Raw genomic sequence first — 23,569 nt, forward strand, 5'->3', positions numbered from 1 at the left:
ATAAACCGTAGTACTCAAAAAATATATCCTACAAGTATCATGGCGATATATAACAAAGTAAGCATGAAATTGAAAAAAAATCTCATTCTACCTCAGAAGTTCACCATTTTCTTACCATTTCCAGAACATGGTTTATTATAAACCTCAACTGTACTTCCCCTAATTATTCTAGTGAAACTTTTTATGGTGCGCTGTGTAGGCTAAGGATGAGGCTGTTAGACACTGGCACATTTGTTCGAATGTAGCCAACAAGAAGGAAATAATAGAAATAAAAAAGGGAATTTTTCCCAAAATTTGCCCCTAAAATCTGGAATTAAATTTTTTTCTGGCTAGCAACACTACTATCAGACACACACAAACTATCTTAAAATAAGCTTTGGTATCCCTCTAATATATCCTACAAGTTTTGTGATGATATCTAATAAAGTAAGCATGTCAATAAAAAATATCTCATTCTACCTTAAGAAAAATCACAGTTATCTTTCCAATTAGAGAACAAGGTCCACTGTAAACCTCAACTGTACTTCCCCTAATTATCCTATTGAAACTTTATATAGTGCGTTGTGTAGAGCAAAGAATAGACTTCCAGATACTGGTACGTTTGTTCCAAAATAGCCAACAAGAGGGAAATAATAGAGACAAAACATATAATTTTTCCAAAATTTCCCCCTAAAATCTGGAATTAAAATATTTTGTAGCTGGCAACACTGCAACCAGAACGACGCAAACTATCTTAAATTAAACATTAGTACACCACTAATATATCCTACAAGTATTATGGCGATAGTTAAGGAACAAAGCTTCTAATTACCAAAAAGATATTACGGTAAACAGAAAAGTAAGGAAAAACTAGAAAAATCAAGGGCTAGAACCTAAATACGAATTTTACGTGCGTTTCCTAATTATCCCATTGTAACGATCTGTACTTTCGTTTGTTAAATAAGGACAAATGTTCGATTGGCGTAAGTTGCACTCGAACGTATAGGTACGGATTTATAAACAAAAATTTTTAATTTTTTGCCCAAATATAAGAGAATTTTAATTTCGGTAATTGGCAACACTGCGCGCAGGCCCGTCCAATTCATGTCAACAGTTAGGTATCTATCCGAGGTATCTACCTGGCAAGTCTTAAGGATATATTTCTACAACGAAGGAAGCTACAAGGGAAAAAAAGGTAAAGGAAATTCGAAATTCTCGAATTTTTTACTGGGGTGAAATTTGAGAAGGAAATTCGACACCAGAAGAAAAAGAAATTAATATGATAAACTATAGTCCAACCACATTTTGCAAGAACAATATCCCGATATCTTAATTAGTGTCCACACTGGAGCGGATTAAACAAGTGACACACCTGTGTGTGCCATTTTGGCCACCTGGGCCACCGAGTACACATTTGATTACATTTTTTTTGACTACTAACTCGTGTTGTTGTTGTTGTAGTTATAGTCTCGACTAATAATAATATCATTGTAAACAATAACTTTATAGGGAAAATTTTCTCTCCTTTTTACATCTTAGTTCCAACACTGTTGGTGAGAAATGTAGTGTGTTTCAAAATAAATTTTGGGGTTTTAAGTCTTCGTAGTACTTACTACATTTTACGTACAATTATGAGCAATGCATCAAGTAAAAGAGCACCTCAAACAGTCTTTACTACAAGTGTTCAATGTGAGATTCAGTCATCACAAGGCACACATCTAGTCGATAGGCGAGAAAGGCCCATAAACTTTCCGCCATATGGCACAAAACACATTCAATTTAGGGGAGTTTCGTTTATAATTGTAAGTTAATTGTAATAGATACCACAAAGTTTCAAAACCCTAATATTAATTTTGAAACACCCTGCATTACTTCAAATTGAGTCGGGGGCCGCGGTGGCTCAGTGGTAGATCGTTCACCTCTGGTGCTTGGGGTCTCGGGTTCGATCCCAGCCCCCGCCAAGTGAACTTTGTGGTGGACAAACATCGTGTGCGTGGGTTTTCTCGGGGTTCTCCCGTTTCCTCCCACTTTCTTCATTTCACCACTTCATTCATTACTCATCATCACCGTCTCCTTTAGCCTCACCGGCATAATCGTGGAACGTAAAACTCAAAGATTTCATTTCATTTTTCAAATTGAGTCATCCTATATTCAGGTCCTAGTCAATTTGTCGCCTCGTGCAATGGCATAATTTGCCGCCTCCCCCTTTCTCCAGAAAAGAACAAATCTTAGAAGTCATGATTTTAAGTATGCTACTCCAGCATGAACAACAAAGGTGAGGGTAAGTGCAGTCGCACTCAGAAAGGCTTAAATACTTACTAAAAATGCAATTCCGTTGTGTATGTTTCTTTTTCTTTAAATGTGAATCTATTATGATAGTGAAAGATAAAGCAAACACACCTGCAGAGGATAGATGGTAATCCTTTTTATAGAATTCACTATCGAGCTTCAATCTCAATGTATCAGTTTGCAATTCCAGTGCAACTAGATCTTTTATCTTTATTTCTTGATTTATCTTCTACATCTCCTAACATTTTTAAAAAAACTTGTTTCTATCTTCAATGATAAGGAACTTGCTTCTGACAAAAACAAGACTACTTTCATATCAAAACTGTGATAACATACGAAATGGAACAGATATTCACTACTATTCGAGAATATAATTCTTGCATTTGACAACAATCAAGCAATTTGTGCTCGGATTTATTCGACCATTTGCTTTAGCATTGTCCATGTGGTCTTAAACTAATGCAACCTAAAAACATAATTTATGAATGTAGTATTCAAATAGAAGGTCAGCTTAGTAAATGTAACTACCATCATCATGAAGTATGTTTCCAACAAGAAATATTTAATTTAAATAATATACTTATGACAGATTTTGCCGGACCATCCAAGCTTGCCGTTCCACGCAAATGCACGTGTTGCATATATACAGTGGCGTATTTAGGAGGGTTTCCCGGCTTAAGCCCCCCCCCCTAAATCTTACTTACTATAGTAAAGTATATGAAATATCTTGCACAATTTTCACATTTTCAGGCAAAGCCCCCCCCCCCGAAAGTTAGCAAAGCCCCTTCCGAAACAAAATCGTAAATACACCACTGCATATATGTTAGAGCCGGTTCTGCATATCATATATATCTAGTCGACAAATTATTTATATATGACATTTAGAAAAATACTATTAGGCAAATTAGTATTAGTTTTTACCTTTAGACAAGTTATTGGAATTTAATACTGTTCGTGACATTATTTTCGTACTTATTAAAGGCCTGCTTTCACGAAAAAACAAAATTTCATTTCTACTTTTATTTCTTAGTTGATATTGATGAAAACTGCTGAAACCCGAATTGTTAATAGGTATGGTATTCATGTAAATTGTAAAATATTTGTAGCGTATCAGTATCTAGCGTTTAATTTATGTTGCATTTTACGGTGATTATACCTACATAAAAATATTTAATACTTAAATAGACGTAAGATGCATTACAAATGACTATTTAAAAAAAAACGAAATTTAGAAAAAAAACGAGAGGCAATGTTTTTTTTCTAAAAAAAACGTACATTTCTGAAAAAATACGAACCGTTTTTTTTCTATTTACAACACTAGAAGTACGGGTATTCTGCTAGAGTCTCTATAAACTTTTAATTCGCTTTCTTCAAGAAGCCCACCGTCTAAGGAATAAAGATCGCTGTACGTCATGGCTGGGCTCGCCTAGTGAGAGGCTTGGCTTGTTGTATGTGGTGGTAGTAGGGATGCGCACGAGACGAGTCGAGACAGGATTTTCATGACAAAATTCGAGTCGAGACACGACTCTTCCAGTAGAGAAATATACATTTTTCGAGTCGAGACATCACTTTCACAGCATATTTTCGAGACGAGACAGCCACAAACCTTGTCTCTTGCGCATCCCTAGGTGCTACATTTCTCGATAATTATTGGAGGAATCTCAACGAAATGTGATGGTAACAGAGTGTGTTCCATAATTTGGCACATTGGGCGCTTCTGGGTTTGGTTCACCAATTGTGTTCTGTTTGTTTTTTTTATTTGCCTGGCCCACAAGAATGGTTCTTCTTTTATCCTGGACCGCGGTGTGTTACAAATTGGCTATCACTGCTCTAAATATTTTGGAATGAATTAGAAATAGTAAAGTTGCTAATTTCTCTGAAACTTTTAACTCCTTCTTTCTATGGCTCAGGTTTCATCGAACATAGATCCTGGACTATCGCGTCACTGGTCCCACCTCGAGACGACTCTGTCAATTTTTCACTGCTCTGTGGAAACGAAAAATAAAACATTTTGCATTTACATACCACCGGGCAAAAAAGCTATGATGGAATAAAAAATACCTGGACGCTGAACTATCAAAGACTGGCAAAAACTATAGCAATACGTATATCGATTCCTGGATAGTTGTTTGTTCGTATTAAAAGTGAAACGAACTATTTAATTTAACATCCACTATTATGCCCATTTGACCAAGTGAGATAGATGATTAAAGTGAATGATTATGAAAGAATTTATGGAAAATCTTTAGTTTAACGTCCCACGTTTTATGTCCTTTAGGCTAAGGAGACGATGATTAAGACAAATGAATGATGATGGAAGAATGAGTGGAATGAAGTGGGAGGCAACGGGACTACCCCGAAAAAAAACACGGACACGATATTGTCCACCACAAACCTACTTGCTACGGATCGAACCAGGGACCCCACGCACCACAGGTAAGCAATTCACCACTAAGCCATCATAACCCCGTTTGTTCTTATTGCATGTTTAAGAATCAGCTCTACGATCATCTGATATTTTAGTTTGTTAACGTACAAATTCACAGTATGAATAAGTTATATCTGACATTACGACGTATTTTTGTGCAACACAACACCTTTAGACATTTGTCTTTCTGTTTTATCAGGAACTTATTAGAAGATTGTAGAACCGTCCTTTTAAAAAAAATGAAAATGCATGAAAGGAATAAGCTTTAATATAATTGTCATAAGCTGTCTCATTCTGGCAATTATATAGTATAAAAAAGAGGAATAAATGAAGTTCAGTCTTGAAATTAGTGAAGGAATGATGCAGTAATATTAGTGACGGGCGATGTCCCTAGGCAGTAATGATTTCAGAACATTTTCCCCGGGGGAATATTAATACACAGGGGGGGGGGAAGGAAAGTAGAAACCATAAATGTCTTACAGCATTTCATGCTATAATTCTTATTTGAAGAAGAGCAATAAATATTTATCGACTCTGGAAAGGCCGACAAAAATTGTGAAAAACTATTAAAATATTTTAGAGTCAAAGTTTATTAATAGAGAGCAGATTTTTAAATTTTAGAAAGTTGAGCTGTCGATGTTCCTATATATTTGAACTGACAATTCAAAGGCAGGCATACACACACACACAAATACTGGTAAATTACATTGAGCATAAACGAGGATATGATGTAAGAAAATTTTGTTAATATTTTTCTGATCATTCGTACAGCTTGTATTTGTGTTTCATACAAGTAGACAAATCTGCGCAATAGTTACAAACTTGCATATATTATAAATATCATAATATATTAATAATAGATAATACATTATTCTTAAACTTAACACTATTCTTAAATTTCAAATTTCAATATTTCCACCTCCTAACTGACAGTAACGCAATTAGAAGTAATAAATGGGTACCAATATGAAAAAAAGTAATATTAACTGAAAAATCTACACCATTGAAAGTGTTTAATTACACTGAAAGATAAGTGTCGAGCTAGACTTACTTAACTGATAAAACGTTCGCACAAATTCTGCAAATGAAAATGATTTATTGTATATGTTTTAAAAAAACTTTGTTAAGTTTTCAAATCACAGACTCTATTTCAAATTATTATAAAATGTAACAAGTTAGAGCAGTTACATTTCTATAATTATGTCAGTCGAATGCGTGTGGGTTTCTTCACAGCATACGGTAACTGTTAATAACCTCGTGAATAAAATCTTTTGTAAGCTCAATGTCTCCTTCGACTGATACTTTTAAACATAACTGAAGAATATCGTGATCGCCACAATTTTGTTACGATTCTGTTCATAGCACTCTACAGTAGTAGTGGAAACCGGGATACACCACACACACAGTCAGAGGCTTAAGGGTCTCGTAAACAATATCAGCTTTTAAAATAAAAGAATCAACTTTTGTTCCAGAATCTTCAAGTTTGCTGTGTGCAACATATTTAAAAGAACGTACATCCGCAACGACAGCATCAACATCACTAATTCCAAATATAACTTAGCACAGAGTTATTTACATTCATTCTCACTGTAAAAATGTAACAAAGTTTTGAAAATACGCACTTAGTTCAATCTCATGGCCTTATTGAATCTTTCCTGCATTTCACTTTATCCTCGTTAAAACATACACTTTTGACTTCCGATGTATCTTCCCCAAGTTTCTTGATTTTGTTATTCACCTCATTTTCTTCATCCCTTGTAACGCAAAGAGAGGCGATGCTCTTTAAATGCTCTACAGTTCCAGATACAAGAGCGGGAAGAAACGAAAGTTTTATAATTTCCTTTTGTAAAAGTTTGCTGAGGTTATTAACTGCACCAAATCAACAATAAAACTGAAATTCATCATTTCTAATAAAATTCCCCATGCCAAAGTAGATAGATCAGCTCCATCCTTATGAATCTTCTCACACGTTATTAATGTGGATTTGTAGCAGACACTGCGTGAACCGTACGATAATGACTAAGCCAACGCACATCAACAGCTTCGGGAATCATTATCACAGCTCTTCCAAACCTTTCTGAAATTTATGTAGAATTCTTTCTCTTTTCGGGGAAGCATGAAAGAGTTTATACTGTATATGTCTTTTACAACATGCAGCGTGCGCCTGATAATCGGATGCTTGTTTCTACAATTTCTTTGATATTTTAATTCCCGTTCAACTTCGCACTTACTTGAAGATGCCTTCGACTCAATATCACCGCTCACTGATATCTTAGGAGAAACAACTGGAATTGATTCTGCACTGTCAACTTCACTGCGAATGTTGCCTCTTGTAGAACATGGGTCACATTCAACACGTCGTCGTTCGTTTAAAAAAAGATGATAATGTCGGATGTTTTGACATCTTAGCAAGGTGAAATGTCAACTGTTTCACACGCGCATTGACTCTTCAAAATATGCACACATACAGGTACGAATAATCAAACACTTATGCCATCTCCCAATTCAGTAACAAACTCGGATCATGCAATAATATGTGTAGATTTGCGATACATCTTTTCTTCCGCTACAATCAGTAGACAATGGCAGGTTGTCCGTTGGCTCATCCCAAGCTTAGGTTGCTACTCGCTAGATCAAAGTCTTATTTTATTTTCAACACCTCTACGCCTTCTTTGTTCATACAATATAATGATAGTATGGAATGGTATAAGTGAAATAATTCTTTAGTAATCATAGTTTTCTTTTTAAAAATATTTATCTACAAAGCCCAAGTAGACAATAAGTTCCCACCAAATAATTATAAGGAGAGGCCTGAAGCACCCGGGGGGGAATTATGTAGCTCCGGGGGGGAATTCCCCCGGGCCACCCCCTGAAATCATCACTGTCCCTAACGCAGAAAATTCCCTCCTTCTCCTCTGAAGTCTTCACCTATGGACTTACATGAATCACTCAAATAAACACATTTTCATATGAGTGGAAAAATTAAATTAATTGAATAGTAAAATAAAATAATAGTTACATAAACAAAATTTAAAGTACGACGTAATATGAGCTCGAACTCAGGACTTCCATTAATATGATAGTAACATTAAAAAAAAAAAAAAAAAATCTGCTGTCACGGTGTCATGAAAGTTGGGGTAAGAGTGACTGCCGAAGTCATCACTGGTTCCGATGCGGGTACTTCTTTTTCTGTCGGGAATCCATGTTGAATGTATATGAATTTATTTGTGAGTACGCGCGCTCTGCATTTTGATACCCAACAATTCAGTCCGACAAGAAATTCTCTGCGGGACCTGCCGAAAATAGCCGAAGGTGTTACGTTGTGACGTCATGTCACCTATCACTGCAAAATAACACGACTTGCTTTGGCAAATCGTGAGTGAATGGGAAGCATGGGCATATTAAGAAAAAAAATTGCCGTAACTTGTGGCGCATATTTGTGGAATTAAAACAGTAGTATATGTGCTAATGGATATCCCATGTGGTGTCAATGTGATAAAAACTTAATAAAACTTAGTGAAAATTTTTACTTTTGAAAGTGACCAAGCAACAAGAGGATGTCGGCTACTGGCGGGCGGACGCCATCTTCTAATCGAGTTTTTCTGTCTTGTGAACACCCAATATTTTAGGCGAACTGATATATATGTTATGTATTTTACCAGAACTGTATCTGTTGTATGTACAGTGGGACAAGGATCACTATTCTATAGGAAGAGCATCATTTTAGTGATTCAAGCTAATGAAGAGTAAGGTAATAATATATTTTATGAACACGAGTGTAGATGCAATTTGGCTAATGTAGGCTTCACGCACACTTAACATGCATATATTTAATTGTATCAAAAGATGTAGGTAGGAAAATGCATTAACTTTATACATCTGAGTGTAACTTAACCACTGGTTTTCATACAAAACAATTTTCGAAATTTTCGTGGTCGTATTTTGGTTTGGAGAAATGCAATATAGAAGATCAACACACGGTAGTTCAGATCATAACTTTATACGAAAAACATAATTTCATTTCATCCTTCGTGATAACATGAAAAACATCAAAACTCATCAAAAAGTTAGAAATTGATTCCAATTAATTTAGGGAAATATTTACTCGTCAATTCTTTTTAAGAGAAAAATTGGCAGTTCAATGTATACGTAGTAGTAGAGACAAAGTAAGAATAAATAAGAGTAGAATCGATTGTAGTTGTAGAATTCGTCCATCATAGATGAAACCGCAGCCCAGAGAATGATATTAGATATTTCTATAAATTATTCCCACAGATATGTACTGTTTATCAACTTGTTCTTATATTTTGGGAAAGGGTTTGGTAAATTTTATCTTGAAAAATGAAACAGTGACATGTAAGATCCATTAGAATGTTTTAAGGTAAAATGTCTATTAAGGATGTTTGTTAAATCAGGTTGGAATTGAATCATTCCAGTCTTAAATTAACCCTGCTTTTATTTTTGCCGTAGCTAAAAGCTTTAATTCATTTTTTTTTTTTAACTTCCATGAAATCCGTGTTATCGTTAAGACTCGGGTTGTGTTCTTCATTAAAAGAACATTGGCAAATGATTTCAGTACAGTAAGAGTTTATACGAAGTTTAATCAATGTATAATATTAAAGAGACAAAGTCATAATGCTTAAAGAAAATAATAAGCTTTAACATTTTAAGGATCATAAACCGTTTGGTGGACATATAGGAATAGGCTCTTAACATAACACCTACAGAAACTTCGTTTATTAAAGAATTCCGGGTAAGTTCCGCAAGTGGCTCCCCCAAAAGTACATAATGGACAGAATTGTATGAAATTTAAGCATCAGACAAACTAAAAAGGCAATAAAGGTCACCGCCGCACACTGAATAATTACACAAACAAGCAGAAGTTTAATCTTGGACTGTATGAATGTGCGTAGAGGTCATATTAGGTAAACAAATACAGCATACTGTGTCAGTGTTTTAAGTCTACTGACTTAGTAACTAACCTAGAAAGTATGTGCTATCATAGAAGTACCATAAGGTTGTGCTACACGCAAAGCATTGTTTTTATGCTATATGAAGGTTTTTCTTTTCTTTCTTTCTTTCTTTTTTTTTTAAACCATCTTCGTTTATTCGTATAGCCTCCGTGCCTGACTCGCCTCCCTACGGTAATACTACAGCTAGGGGTTCCCTTCTGCGCTCCTGCCCTGACTCAGCGTACGTGTTTTCTAGTGGCTATCTAGCTCAAGTTGGTTTATGTTTTTGAGGTGATAGTGTTTTATGCATAGCAGTTTTTATGCCATATGTACACTATTTTCGATGTTTCCGAATGTGACAGAGTTTGCAAGCTACTTTTGCTAGATAATACAGCAAGGATACATTCTTAGTGAAGAATGAAGAAAGCAGAAAATTCACAAGTATTTGCGAAATACGATTACAGGTGAAGTAGGAAAATTACGATGTAAACCGCTTAATGTTCCTCCCATCACGGGAAAGGGGATATCAGCTGAAACAGCCAGAATTCCGTCTAGTTTTATATTCAAGTATCTTCGACGATTCCTATGCTGCCCATGCTATCCGTTATATATATATATATATATATATATATATATATATATATATATATATATATATACTTATTGATTCTGATTTTGTTACCACATGGAGGTCTTTGTTTACAATTTATGCACTGATGATTTCACGAAATATACTAGAAAGAGATGGCACATATAGAACGATTAGGTTGTAAGAATTAGTTGTCTGATGAAGTATGTGTGCTTTACAGATCCTATAAATTCTGCAACTCGTCTGTATTACGTAAACATATAAATGGTGATACACGTGAGTGCAAAGCTGTTATTTGCATAATATTATGAGATTCATTAAAACTTAGAAAAAAATTTAATATTGTATTTTTTTTAATATGTATATATATATATTTATGAAGTGGAGCTATATGAGAGATCTGAAATGGGTTTTTTTCATTGGACAATTGATACATTCATACTGAAGTGAAATACCGGTATCATTGAATTATCAGCATTATTGATTACACCAAATTTGGTTGCTTGTTTTGGGCTTTTAGTGTGGGACTGTTGTTAGCACTAAAGCTCTATGAGACGTGGATTTACAGCTTTCCATAGGTTCCCAACAACATGACCTGCCGTCGAGGATCGAACACTCATCTTCAGAATTGATGGCAATGCGAGGAATTTAACTACAGTTTACATTGCACCGAGATTATGAGAGGGGGGCGGGGCTTATTATTTAACTGGAAAGTGAACTAAGGCTATTTACTCGCTTTTTCACAAACCTTTGCACTCTTCAAAAACAAACCGCGTAACTCAATTTGTATCACTCCGCGCACGAGTATTCAGCGATTGGTGCAGGAGAAAATGCTTCGTCTGTTTCCCGCAATATTTCTGCTTCTGCACGTGCATGTAATCCTTCACTGGTAACCTTCCTGCCTGCATGGCCATCATCAAATATAGCGCGCGCTCTGCGTATTTGTCAGTGGGTGTAGCTGTTTTCCTGTTAAATTTAAATTTTTGTGTAAGATGTCAATCCACATATAAAGATGTGATTTTAATTGAAACTAAAATGATCTTAGTGTGATTTAAAAATACAATAATTGCTACTTAGGTTGAACAAGTGGAATTTCTTGGGGACTATTTTCTTATGGAAGAATAATGGTCATTTGGCTCATTGCAAGTGTTGCTCACTTCTGATTATATTTCGTTTTTTTTTTTTATTATTATTTTTTTTTTTTTTAAGAATCGTAGTCAGACTGTTTAGTCAGTTTCAGAGAATTGGGATGCAAATGTTCATTATGTTACCCAAAAGAAAAACCGAGCCTTTGTACTAAATTTCTATTTAATATATTAAATGCATTATACTTCAGATAATTGGAGAGCCTTTCATTGGATATAAAAAGTTGTAGGTCTATTATTTTAAAGATAAGTAAGGAATAAAGATAAAAGCAATTTCACCGATTCGAAGTAGCGTAACGTCTGATGTTATTCTGTATGTTATAATCAGGGGTAAAATGGATCTGAAAAGGTAGGGGTACGATAGCAAGCGGCATGACGTCACGTCGTCGTACATATTTTTCCAAGGTCGGGGATAGGGTTCTCCCGCGTTCCCCCACTTTTACCCCTGGTTATAATTCCCATATCGATTAAAAGAAACGATCAGGTTTAACTCTTAACATACCAAGCGGGGTCCTCTAGGAACCCCAGAGGGCGATATTTGGTGATACTCCTGCAAGTATAATAATCAATTTATTCTGAATTTTTGTGTGTGTCCTGCATCCGTTTGGGATATACTATCTATTACATAATTAGATCAACGATGCGTTCGTTAAAAAAAAATACAAAAAATAAAAACATACTTGAAAATGTAAAAGCTCCATTGTTAAACTTGTACTTCAGATTTACGAACACAAAAGTATAAAATTGTACGAAAAACTGAATATTGCTCAAGTAAACATAATATTTGATGTCAACAATGCTCATTTAACTTAGGTATGCTTTTAGACATCCAAAAAATAATAATTTGAGTTGCAATACTATGTTGAGATATTAAAATAATACTTGGGGTCCCCAGAAGACCCCAGCTTGGTAAACAACGTCGACGAGTTAGGCTTGGTACGTTAAGGGTTAAATGAACATTTAAGAGTCGTAAGAATGATTGTCCGTTCTCAGGAGTAACAAAATATTTGAAAAAATATTCAAGGGATACTAAAATCGTAATCCATTCAATAAATAAACTCTTTCGCTTTTTTTTTTTTTTTTTTTTTTTTTTTTTTTTAATGAACAACTATCCACATGTTCTCTTGCCTCTACTTGAGAGTCACGATGTGATCCGAAACACAGTTTTGAAATGGATGGGGGTAAAAGAGCATATGTTTTAGTACATCTGCTAGTCAAGCTAATAAATATAGTAAGACAACAAAGACTAGAGAACATAGTAAGATCCAATGATTCTAATTTTCCATGTTATCCCTTGACGCTATGGGCAGGCTAAATAAAATTTAGTAGTGATAGATTGAATATTTTGAACCATTAATGCGAACTCCCTGATATACAGAGGACGAAGATTTATGGTCAACCATGATTAGCCATGATTTGCAGTTACAGGGAAAATTTAAGAGATTGTTCAGCCCGGCGTCTAGGCATGGACGTCCGCAGGACTTTTTCAAGGAGGTAAAATATTGATTCCACGGTGGGGGGGGGGGGGACAAAAGACCGACACACAAACTCAGTCGCGAATACACAATATTTTGATACACGAGGGCACATAATACATCAAGTAAAACAACAGTTATTTACGCGCGTATGCTTATTAACTACAGTAAATAATCTATAATACCAGATACTATATTATTTAATATGAATATATTAAGTGTTATAACATTTAAGTAAGCAAATTAGTATGTCTTGACATGCACTTCCAAAAACCTTTCAAGACCCAGGGAGGCAACATCCCCTTGGCCCCTTCCCCGCTGCGGGGCAGCCATGCTTCCTAGTGTTCTGTGTCTATATTTATATGCTGCTTCAAAGATTCAGGAGAGAGAAAATGCATCTTGGTAATCTATCAGAAGTCCATGCCATTTCATTTTCAATCTCCCGCTCTTCGGTTTGTTTCTTAATTTGTTAGCTCGAGGTTTTCTATAAACTTTTTAGTCTGTTAGTTGGCAACATTTACACACTGCCGTCTGCGTTGTTTACAAGAGCTGCAAAGCTTCGTGAAAAAACGAATAGTGTTTGAGGCGTTGTATTCTCTGCAAGATTTGAACCTGAAGTTGATCATGAGGCAAAGGGGGAAGACCAGGTCTGCATTTACATGTACTTCCTTATAGTTTATTTTATGCTCTATACACTACTGCATAGTAAATTAGTTGTAGGGGAGGCTGGGGTAATGAGAGACATGGCCAAAAAATATTTTTGAAAATAAGTAGTGGCAACGTCAATATCTTTACTTTCCTACCCTACTGGAACTTATGAACTAATATGAGTTTTTATATTATTGTCACACTGTGAAAAAATATCTTCACTTTGAACTTACCACGGGAGTTCGTGACTTTCATAAAATAAAATTTTATTTTGAAAAGTGAGTTTAAAATGTGGAAATGACTTCTATGCAACTTTGTGACTAAGACTATGAAGATTGATGAGAAATTTTGAAAAATGCTGAAACATTGCATTTCAGTTCAATTGAGGGCATATCTCTTATTACCCCTTTTAGAAATTTTGAAGGGGTAATAAGAGACAGCTGTCTCTTATTACCCCAGTTCAACTCTATGCTTATTTAGCGCATATGACGAGTATAACCTGCTATTTTTTGTATATAGAAAGTAAATAGGAAAACTCCTATTCTGGCAATCCACTCAGAGTCTGTGCATAGATAGTGACAGTGGAGAATATGCTTTGGATCAACTAATTTCATCATCAACTGGTGATGAAAGTTTGCCAGGAGAAATTGATCCAACCAGAGCAGAATCTTGCTTAGAAATGTATTACGCCGTGTACTATGATCTTGAGTGGTAAATTGGGAGGGCTATTGCTTTCCCAGATGAAGGATCGTGCAAGGTTAAATTTTTGAAAAAGAGGACTAAGTGGTTTTAATTGGCCTGCCTATGATGACATCCAAATTTGTGTTTTATGGACCTATCAAACTGGATGGAAATGAAAATGAGCCATTCCAGAGGATAGCTCCAGAAAAATTCGTTATGTTTATAGCAAAGTAAAAAAGAACTTTTGAAACCAAAACAGAAGGATTAAATATGGCTTCTCTTCTTTTGGTAGGCCTAGGTGTTTGTAGGGCTGTTAAACTCATGCCTATATGCAAGTTCTTTTTGGCCTATACATTTTTCATGTGTTTATTTAAGTGGTCCAGCCTAAGATAATTAATAAGTTCTACCTGCTGTAATTATGTTACACTAAAGTTTAAATGACATTTATGAGGTTTTTAAATTTTAATTTTGAGTTTACATAGGGTAGCATAACATTTTCAAACTGTTTTGCACATTTTTCATATGTTCGTTCGACTGTATATCGTGAAAGGTTTAATATTCATCTTACATATTTTTCGAAAATGTAGTTTTCTACATAGGCTACATTTTACATAAAATTTGATCAACAGTGAGTTTACAACATTTTTCAATGTTCTCTTTTTGTATGATTACAATTTAATAGCTCTTTTAATCCATTTTAAGTTAGCTAAAACTATTTTTCAAATGCGGTGTTTTTTCTTTATTGCAAATTTAGGCACTTTTTAAGTTCATTTTCAACATTCTCCAGAAACTTTCCTGTCAGCATTCTTTTTTATTTGGTAGTATGAGTTTTGTCCATGATGTATCGAGATTACGTAAAACTCAACTTTACTTTGTTTAAATGGTTTTTGATATTTTAATACTCAGGCAACTAAATTTACCGAACGAACTATTGAATTTCATTTTTTAAATCTTGATATTTCTGGAACATATTTACATATTTCAGATCTGAAAAAAGTAAATTGTTCAGAATTGTCTGAAAATGTTTCTTAAAACTCTTACTCATTTTCTATTCTATTTGCATGAGCAGTGAGAGCCCTCTCTCTTATTACCCCTTAGGGGTAATAAGAGACACTGGCTTTAACAATATTTTTCATTTTTTTTTTGGCATGAAAAAACAACTGGAAAAATATGTTCATACATCAGCAGGTTTCATTTTTTTAGTACAATCACATACATTTTTTCTAGTTCCGCAAGAAATCAATACAAGTGCTAGATTTTTTTTTTCTGTCTCTTATTACCGTGGCCTCCCCTAGTTATATTCACGCGAGGAACGAAAGAATTTGTAACATTTTTTTTTTCCGTTCAGTTTGAGTATCATGCTAAATTTAAAAGAATAGAATTTATTATAGTAAAGAACGAACGGATCGCCACACGTGTAAAAGCAAATTATCAAGTATTCAAGTCTCAAGCTTCAAATACTGGGATTTGAACACGTAGAAAGCTGTCTTCATGTGCTTAAAGTGAGCGTAGGGTAGGGTATGTGGATTGAAGTTGAAAGAACTTGGAATTCCAGTCCACTTTCAAATCCTGTAAATTTGCTGCAATGTACATAGTTCTGAAAAATTTGAAGATTTTTGTGTTGAATTATCGATTGACTATGCCATTAGAATATAGGGCATGTAATGTTAAAGTTTACTTCCGTTCGTGGTATCCATGTGGCAGAAGATTACGATATTTGAGTGTAGGAAGCAATAGGTTCTGATAGGCCATTTTTGTGTTGGTTTTCACAATATGGTTGCTATTTACGAGAATCGGTTTGAAATACTATGTATGCTATAAATGCCATTTAATATAATAATAAGGATAAACAGAAATATGTCACAGATATTGTATGATACCTGAATGTATTGTTTGTGTGCTGGTAATACTACCGTATTTTTCTGCTTTGGTAATGCATTACATTTACATGTGTGCGCAAATGTACGTTTTTGTACCGAAATAAGTGATAATCATTTCTTGTGTGCCGTTATGAATGCAGCAGTACATATGTGGTGTTCCCGGTAGTTAGGACAAAATCAACATCCTGGGCCCGATGTGGAGTTCACCTTTACTATCCGGAACGACTCACATACGTAGACCGTAATGAACTCATTAATACTTTTAGGTTTTTAGTTTGATTCTTAGGATCTTTTTTCAGGGAGTGTGTGTTTTCTTCCATGTTTAAATTTTCTAATAGTAACTTCGGGACAGTGAATCCGAATTTTTATTTAGTTTTCTTCGAAAACAATGGATCAAGAGTGTCTGGGTAAAAACATATGAAATAAATGCATATAGTGTAGACCAGGAGTTTGCTCCCTGAAACGAATTTTCTGACATTGCGTCCTTGTTGCTGGGTCTCAGTTATATGGAGAGGAGGTTAAGAACTTGTTTTATGATGAAAATTACGTACATCATCTCGAAATTGAATGAGTGTGTGTGTGTGTGGGCACCCTGTGCATAAATTTCATAATCAATCCTTAACCAAAATATAATTGCGGTCATAATAATAATAAAAAAAAAATGGATTTTTTCCGGTAAGAATTATTAGTACAAATTGCATATTGTTTTGTGATATATCGCAAAACACTATATAGGCCTCTTGTCTGCTCAACTAAGATAATCAATAATCCTCTGTGACAAGTATTTTTTTCTTTCTTTTAAATCAAGAATGTAACATTTCTCTTCTCTTTTTATAAGTAATTTAGTTAAACAAGCAAGAATGCAGTTCGGAGACTATATTGCATGCTGAAGAGACCACATTATTTTTGTAAGTAAGATTCATTTCGAAGAAAGATTATTCCAGTTTGTTTCCGTATAAGCTTACCAACAGACGTAAGCTTGATTTAGTTTAGGTTCAGTCTTCGCGTTTTGAGTTTTATATAGGGTTCACTATACATCTTACGAGCTTTTAGTATTAAATTATACGGAGAGCTATAATATTGGTCCATTACTTATTTTGTGACCTGTATAAAGGAGCTTTCTATGTACGTATTTGGTTAACTGCTTCAGATGGCGGCCCTGAAATACAAAATTTACGAATAAATGAACATAATCAGACTAAATGTGATAATGATAGTAACAAACGTTAGAAAGGTCATCACTGTAGGATGTTTAATAAGGGAGAAAACGCAAGTAAAATTCTGGAGTGTATGTGTTCGCGAATTGATGCGATATGAAGTGAGGTGGCAGTAGAACATAATATGACACTGTTTCAAACCCACCGTGTTATTAACTAACTTAGAATATTTATGCTGGTGTATTATCATGAGGGTCAAAGTGGAACAAAACGAGCTCTGCGAGGCTTCTAACCCCCAGCGGTCGCTCAGCTATGTTTCGCAACATAAATAACTCACTTTTTTTATCAGTAAAATTGTATGTGCAAAGGAGACGAAATACCACGTGACATTACGTCACGTTCGAGTAGTGCAACTTCAATGTAAATTTAACTTCGCATAATATTGGAGAATTTGGGAAGACATGGTATTTAATCGACCCATTTCTTTTAGTCATTAATGAGTAATGTGTAGTTCGCATAACTTAACAATTCCAAGGTACTCATTTTACGCAGTAACAGTATATAAGTGCATACGGATCATATAGGGAAGAGTAAAAGAAGTATTGAAAATAAGAAATATTTGTGATTAATATTGAACAGTGAAGACCAGAAATGAAACAGGGATAATTGTAAGTAAAATATATGAAAGTCTAAGAACATGTAATACAACATTGAAAACAGATTCATGTGGGTTTTATTCGGGGCCGCCATCTGTAGCTGTTTAGCCTACGTATTATTTATTACCTGTAAAATTCGCAGTCGTTATGCCTAGTTCATCGATTTGACGTGTGATAATTACGTAAAATTACTTATCAACCTCCCCTTTGGATTAATTTATTAGCTATTTTCTTAGATCCACAATCGTTTATTGTAGAGACTGAATATATACATAGGATCTTTTGTAATGCCTAGTAACACGTATCGTCATATAAAAGAAGAAATCCTGAGTGACTGACTGACTAATCAACGCCCAGACCAAATCGCTTAAACAAGGAGCTTGAAATTTGGACAGAGCATAGGATTTGTGATGTAAGGATTTTGAGATATTCGAAGAAGGATGGGGTGGGTGGGAGTGGAGATAGGTATGAGTATTATTATATTAAAATGTTCTTGTCTGAAGGTTGAGACATGAAAGTTGTTATGTAGACTTCTCATTTAAAATGGTTATACAGGTATTTGAGCGTTTCTTGATGTATTACCTAGAAGGGAAGAAAAGAACAGTTGTTATAATGTGTTGAAATTTTTTCAGCTTAGAGACATGAAGTTTGGCATTTGAACTTCTCATTTAAAATAGACAAGTATTTCTGTGTTTTCAAATGCTTGGCCTCGAAGAAAAGAAAAATGGTGGAAAGGAAAAGGGCTGCGAATTGCAATTGCTATATGATATATTTAATGGATTGCCATATTTCGGAATTCCTTAAAATTAGAAACATGAAATTTTGTTTTTAGACTTTTAACACGTGTTTCAGCATCTTCATATGTTTGTCAAAATAATAAAGAAACGATATTGTAAAATTTTTCTTCCTATTTTTTAGGCTAGAATAGAAAATAAGGCACTTTCGTCAATTACTTACTATAATTTAAATTATAATTACGTGTTATCGTTGTAATAGGCAATATGTTCTTACGAAGGGGGAAGTTACTCGGAGCCGGGCATTCTGATACATATACAGGTATTTGTTTCTTAGGACGAATTCCTGAATATCACATCTCTGTCCCCAAAATGCGTTTCTTCTGATTGCTTTTCTTGCTTTTTAGTGATTTGATCATATTGTCTTATTATATAGTTTTCCTTAAGTTATATAAAAGTATATCAATCCACGTATTGAAAAGTCTTATCAATCCACACTGAAATCGATACAAGAATTGATGTCAGTTCACCCTTTGCATCTTTCGAGTCTTTTGGTAATGCCCATGTCATTACTTTTTAATCTGCGAATTATTGTTATTGAGAACTATTAATCAAAACTCTTTGAGTTCATTCGAATTAGATAAATAGGAATATTCATTCGCTAGTTTTAACTTAAATCTCTGTTAATCACTGTAGGTTTGATAATCACAGACGTTCAACACTCACCGTCCCAAACGTAGACTTGAAAAACGAAGATATAGTGTAAATTTTCAGAAACATGCACTGAAGATGGCGAAAATTTGGCTCTGAATGATCTAAAGTTGGATTGTATTTGAATGCTTAGTATTGACCTTTTCTTATGATTATTTCATATGCATTCCAATTGTTTCATTAAGTAATTTCAGCTTAGGTGTGATTGAATCGAGTAATGTAGGACGATGCATAATAAAACATAATATTCCTGTATATATCTTATGTACTGATCCAAATTGCGCGGTGTTTCTTTATTGACGGCAGCGTTTAAAATTATCGGAAATTAAAAGAAATAAAAGTCAACATAGAATAGTACACAATTTAGTAAGTATACGGTACATAATAAAATGTGTTCCTTGTGCACGATTTTAAATGAGTACTTTTGTTATATGTAATATTACTTAATCTATTGATATTCCCCTGAATTTGAGATTTGGAAAAAATGACTTATTCATATTTGTAAGAGATACTACAACAATTCGTGCTCGCTGCTTCGTTCGGTTTTATTACCACCGACTTATTTCGGCTCTGGCGGATTGCTTTGTCAAAAAACATTAAGTGTGTTATAGATCTATCCATTAGGACAATTAATACAAAATAAAGGTATGGAATATCTTAGATGGAAGACGCCGAAATTTATTTACAAGTAGTCTTCTTTTCTTAATGGTTTCGATGAGCAAAGTGAAATCGTATTTTTTTTAGGTAACATTGCAAGAGTTGACTCGGTTGGGTACTTACACAGTTTCACTTATCTCAATATGGCTATTTAGAAGCAAAAGCTACGTGAAAGTGATTTTATATAGAATTTCTTAGTTTTAGTATCCGAATCAACAAATTATTATTAAATCCATGTAAACAGACTAATGTCTTCTTCAGTAATCTGTAACCTGGTAGCATCCGCAAGTAAATGAGTTTAGATAATTAACATGGAAGATCTTGTCGTCCTATTTAAACTCAGATAGTTTGTCTCAAAATAAATGTCTCAATTGACCTAAGAAGGTCGACATTTGTTTAATTTAATTTCAAATGTGGGTTAGAATACAGGGCTTTAAAAAAGTTGCCTTTTTTTGTTTTATTTATTTATTTTTTGGAATGGGTTTGTACTTCGAGCTTGATAATTGCGTTAAGAACTTCTGAGACACCAACATTCTAGTTCATAAATTCCCATGAAACTAAGATCCATTTCAAATTTTACATTATTGCATGTTCTTCTGATGCGTGCTGGTGTTCAGCCATACTGGTAACGCACTAACCTCAATAACAGTATAGTACTTCTAGTCATGTATCCTTCTTATGAAACTAGTTCAATTATTAAAGATTATTTACTTTAAAGATTATTTTTTTTAATGGCTGTGAATCTGTCTTGTTTTGCGTCTTTTAAGAATTTACCTGGAGGTTTGTTTGTTCTGTGATCATCAGGTGAATGGAATTTTTCCGGTGATTGTTTATGAAAATACTGGATATTTTACTAATCTTCGATAGACATGAAGTTTGTGTGTTTTACGTGTATCTGCTTTTACTTCTTGAAGATGATTTTTATACATAACGCGTAACATTTGTAATATTTCTCGTAAGGGCCAGAACCATTTTGAGATAAATGTCTACAAAAGTTTTCCTAGGTCACTTGGTTACGATTTGAAGAAGTTTGTTTAGTTTCTGTCCAGGTTTCAGAAACACTTGGCCGGCATTGATCCTTATGCTTCATTAGTGCGTCTACTTCTTTCTTTCTCTTGGTATGTTTCGACATGTCTTTTGTAGAAGCATGTTGGATAAAGTGTCTGAGGAATTTCATCTGCAAATTCTTTTGAAGTTCAAAAGATATAATTTCATCTATGACTACCATTCTCACTGGATACACCATATGTAGCAAACACTATTTCTATTTTGCTTTATAAATATTGTGAGTGAAGTGTTAAGTTACTTTAAAAAGAGTTCTTAGAGAAATTTAATGTTGAATATTTTATTGGTGTAGAACATATTGACAATATGCATAAATGGTACTATTTTTTGGAACATAGGCAGAGCTTGAGAACTATTTAATTAGTGACGTAAAGAAACAAAATTTTTACTAATTTGGTACTAGTAATTTTATAGCCTTTCGATAACACGAAACGTTGAAGACAATGTGAGGTTTAAAAATCCCTTTTAATTATTTTTTTTATTGACATCAATATAGTGCGTGTATTTCGTTTGAGTGTTATAAATTGTTGTTGCAATTTATTTATTTATTTTTACTTTACTTGCACTTATAGTACTGATGGCTTAAAAAAAAGGAAAACTTGGTAACAGTTTGTTTTTAGATGTAGATGAGTTGAGTTTGCTGAATTTATTAATTTTTTTTGACAAACTTAGATTTTGAAGTTTTAGTTAAACGAAATTAAAATTATGGATTATTGATTTTTAGCTTTGCTAATCGAGTTAATTCATTAAGGGTCACTGTATCTTAGAGTATTTTCGTTTTTGTTAGTCTCAGTAGTCGGTTGACGACATATTGTTTTCAGGACTTCCGTATTGCTTTATTCTTTCATTCTGTACTGGATATTTTTTTTTTTTTTTTTTTTTTTTTTTTTTTTTTTTTTTTACGTATTGTAACCGTGAATGTTAAGATAGATTGTCATGAACGATGTTTTTTCTATAGACAGGATGAAATCGGTAATATGAATTTTTGAATCATCGTGAAAATTTCTTTACGAACACGAACCGAGTATAATCACTAGGAATCATTGAAATATTTACAGAAAAATGAATAAAGGAGAGCTCATGAGTTCAACATTGGTTTAGTTTATTATTACTTTTAATTCAAGGTAAGCATATGTAGACAGAGATCCAATCAGAGCAATAATAGTTCCAATGTAAAAAGTAGATCTAATTTCTTGTCGGTGTGATTTGCTAACAGCACAGTTAGATTAATGGCAAAATCATATTTAATCCCAGCTGAAAGTATTGTTCTATAAGTTAAGAATTCTTTTACACACACTATACGTTTCGTAAAATTATTCAGACCAGGCAAAAATTCTTCATTTGAACTGATTTTTGTATACTTCTTTCATGTAGTAATTGCCAAAATTTTTAATGGGAACTCCGATCTCCCTTAACGGTTTTTTCTAAAAACATCAAAGCAAATTTATCACATCACACGACATCAATCGTTGAAGTACAGGAGTATCAAAACAAAACCGTTTATTCCAGTAATAAAAATATGTACAAATTACACTATATTCTCAGCAACGAGAGCTACACACACTATTTTTTCTTAAAAAAAGATAAAAGAAACCATTATAAAACTTTTCTTGATATTCCAATCTATGAAAAGTTTCAGAATAGTCTTTCATTGAGTTTTTAGTTTCCTTTTTAAAAGAAAAGAATAATGTAGTTGCTGAGAATATTGTACGACTGAATAACGACTTCACTCTTTTGAAGTAGACAGGTTTAAATGTACATCATCTATTTCTGTTTTAAACAAATACACGAGTGTTGGTAAATTCTCAGTATATGACGTGATTTAACGTTGAAACACACCATTCTAAGAGAAGATAGCTTCATTTGTGGCGAAAATTCAGTACATTGATACATTTGTTAACTACATAGAAATCAGAAGGTCTGATTTTGTGTATTTGTGAATTGAACATGATCGTACTTAAATGTTCAAAATTTGAAAGTAACTGGATGAAATGTTTAGGTCCAGATACAAGTTCAAACCAACTGCTTGCTCAATGGTTCAATATTGGTGTGGTAAGATTGGAATAACAGTCTAGATCATATTGCAGATAGTAAAATAGAAATTAATTATGATATAATTTTTAGACATTTTCAGGAGTTTTAAAACCGCTTAACATTATTATATCAGGTTAAAGTGACATTTTCTTGTGAACTTGAAAATAGCAATTTTAACCATGCGTTAATTCTCTGTAAATCTAACCAGTATCGGCATTAGGTCTTTACATAACTTGATTGGCGGAATCAGATGATTAGCTTTTCTAAGCCCCGAAAATTAAATTGGATTGAAAGTTCGGCCTATGATAGGTGTGACACTTAAGTCGTGTAATAAGAAATGCAAAAGAACCATGTAGTATTAGAAGAAGAGAAAAAAAAATACAAGATACTTTTTTTATAAACGACAATTTAAACATTGAAAGAATAACTTACGCATGAACAAAAATGCAGCAAGATGTAGATATATGAAATACTGTTACATACTACGAC

At 33.9% G+C, this 23,569-nt stretch overlaps 1 protein-coding gene across 5 annotated transcripts in view; it reads left to right on the forward strand.

The window, feature by feature from the left end:
* The first annotated feature begins 7,984 nt into the window (after nt 1-7,984).
* Tlk (Tousled-like kinase) overlaps nt 7,985-23,569 on the forward strand; it is a 221,741-nt gene continuing 206,156 nt past the window's right edge. The window contains exon 1 of one of the 5 annotated variants that reach the window (XM_081741436.1): nt 7,985-8,447. The gene's annotated coding sequence lies outside the window, so the exon portion shown is untranslated. The remainder of the gene's footprint in view (nt 8,448-23,569) is intronic. The other 4 variants (XM_081741437.1, XM_081741441.1, XM_081741440.1 and 1 more) reach the window with 4 other exon arrangements.

The sequence above is a fragment of the Thermobia domestica genome, chromosome 15 (assembly GCF_964235325.1).
Source record: "Thermobia domestica chromosome 15, izTheDome1.hap1.1, whole genome shotgun sequence".
Taxonomy (NCBI): domain Eukaryota; kingdom Metazoa; phylum Arthropoda; class Insecta; order Zygentoma; family Lepismatidae; genus Thermobia; species Thermobia domestica.